The sequence below is a fragment of the Pteropus alecto genome, unplaced genomic scaffold (genome assembly GCF_000325575.1).
Source record: "Pteropus alecto unplaced genomic scaffold, ASM32557v1 scaffold312, whole genome shotgun sequence".
Taxonomy (NCBI): Eukaryota; Metazoa; Chordata; class Mammalia; order Chiroptera; family Pteropodidae; genus Pteropus; species Pteropus alecto.
In genome coordinates, this window is record NW_006433948.1 from 1,688,609 (window position 1) to 1,690,998 (window position 2,390).

A 2,390-nucleotide genomic window follows, 5' to 3' on the forward strand; every position below is an offset into this window, starting at 1 on the left:
AAACAGGGCAGGTGTGGCTTTCAGAATACTAGAAGGGCAGAGAGGGTCCTTGTGTCCACAATGGCCACTGTTCCTCTTAGAGTCTTGGTGGGGCCATGTGGACTTCCCACTCTGAGTGAGGCCGGACTGACATAGAGTGTGACCAATGGAAACTAAGGCTTAGGGCCTGGAGGACCATAGGGCTTCGAGGAAAGAACCAGCTGTTCTCCATCTTTACTGAGAGCTGAGGGAGAGGAAACAGGTAGGAGAAACAGTGAGAAGGACTGAGGGTTCAAAAGACTAGCCTCCTATCCTAGGCCACCGTAGAGAGGCAACTAGACCTCTGGCCGCCCCCTTCAACCCGCCCTCCACACCACCATGAGAGGCATCTTGCCAGCAAAGACTTGATTGCAGTCTTTCTTTAATTAAAACATTTTAATGGCTCCCTATGTCCTGGAGTATATCCAGCACTCCATTCAAGTTAAGGCCCTTCACAACCTATCTACATTACTCCGCACCTACCTGGCTGCTGGGTTTCCCCAGACTCTCCCGTGCTCTTTCATGCCTCCATTTTGTTCCTTCTCGTCTACTTGGTGAACACTTCTTTATCGTTGAAGCTCCAGCTCAAATGTTCCTGCTTCTGATACAAAGTGAACTCTTCCTTCTTTTGCGCTTCCGCAGCATTACCATCAAACCTTTATTACTTTGACCACCATTTATTAAGCACCTGCTGTATGTCAAACCCTGTTCCGGGCACCAGAGTACAATGGTAGAAACAATGTCACAGACCCTGCCCTCCCGGAGCTTACATGGAAGGAGAGGGGAACAGATGACAACTAAGTAGACAAACAAGTGCATAAGGCAATTTCAGAGAGTGAGGTGCACAGGTGTGGTGATAACCGTTGAGCAACCAGCTCTAGAAAAGTTTGTTCTGCAGCATCTGTTGATTTCTGTGGTGTAAATCTTCCCAGGATGGCGAGTCCCAGCTACCGATGCAAAGTTCCTGAGCACTGAGTTGGGAAGTGACAGTGAGAGGCAGCTCCAGCGCACGGCTGATACCTGCAAAATAAAAAAGTCGATAGAAGAGAGAGTGACTGGGGCACAGGTGTGGGGTGTCACTGGATTAGATTAGATGGGGGCCAGGAAATACCTCTCGGAAAAGGGGGCATGTAGAGTGTCACCTGAATGACAAGGAGCTAGCCAGGCAAAGATGTCAGGGATGCTGTTGGCACAGGGGCTTTTTCAAATACTTTTCCTATGGAGGTGTAACTTATATCCAGTCAAGTGTAGCAGCTCCATGAATTTTTATGTAGGTATGAACCTATGGGGCCATCACCTAGATGGAGGTGTAGGACATTGCTAGCATTCCAGAGGCTCTCTCTGGCCTTTCTCAATCAGCAATACCCCAAGGGTAACTACTATTTTGACTTCTATCAGCCCAGATGGGTTCTACCAGTTTTTGAATTTTATTTACATGGAATATAAGTGGGGTATGCTTTCGTATGCTCTCACTTGCATTAGACTTCTTTCCCCCAACATAACGACCAGGAGATTCATCCAGTACCTCGTTGTTTTTTTTCCTATTGCTGTGCAGTATCCCATCATATGACTGTGCTCTGGTCATTACATTGTAACGATCTGTGTCCTTGCCAGTCCCCTCCTCAAGCCCTAGAGATGACCATATAGAATGGTAGGAACAGCCTGAGCTTTGGGGTCCAATTGATGTGGGTTATAACGTGGGCTCAGCCACTCTGGAGCAGGAGTATTTGGAGTAAGCCATTCTCTTCTTTTTATCTGCAAAATGGAAAGGATCATGGCCAGGCCCTCCTACAGGTGTGGCTGAGAGCTGGGGAAATGATACACAGCAAGCACTTAGTGGAGGCCGTGCCATGGGGTGTGCTTGAGGACACTGGGGTGCCTCCCCTTCCTTAGCTTGTGTGTGTGTGTGTGTGTGTGTGTGTGTGTGTGTGTGATTCTTTTAACTTATTCTTCAATTATTCTTGGAAAGACTCTATATTCTTATTTTCCTCATCGTGTTTTTATCTTCTTACCCACCTCTTACAGCTAATTTTCAAGGAAAGTTTTTGTTCTTCCATTTAGTATGTAATTCTTTGATCTTTCTTTTTGAGAGAAGTGGGCCATCTACTGTTGTCGTTTGGTATAACTTTTGAAACTAGAAAATTGGTTACAGAATTTAGATAGATTTATAAAATAAACAACAATTACAAGCAGGTGTATCAGTTTATAAATTAGGCTTATTAGCAAAAAGGATTTAAAAACACTGAAAATTTCTGTGTCTTTGTTATACAATGAACTTTTTTTTTACCTCCATGATTAGGCTGGAGGAAGTAGAGAAAGCAGATAAGGGGCTTAGGAATCATTTCAAAATTACCAAGGCCCAAGCCTCCCCC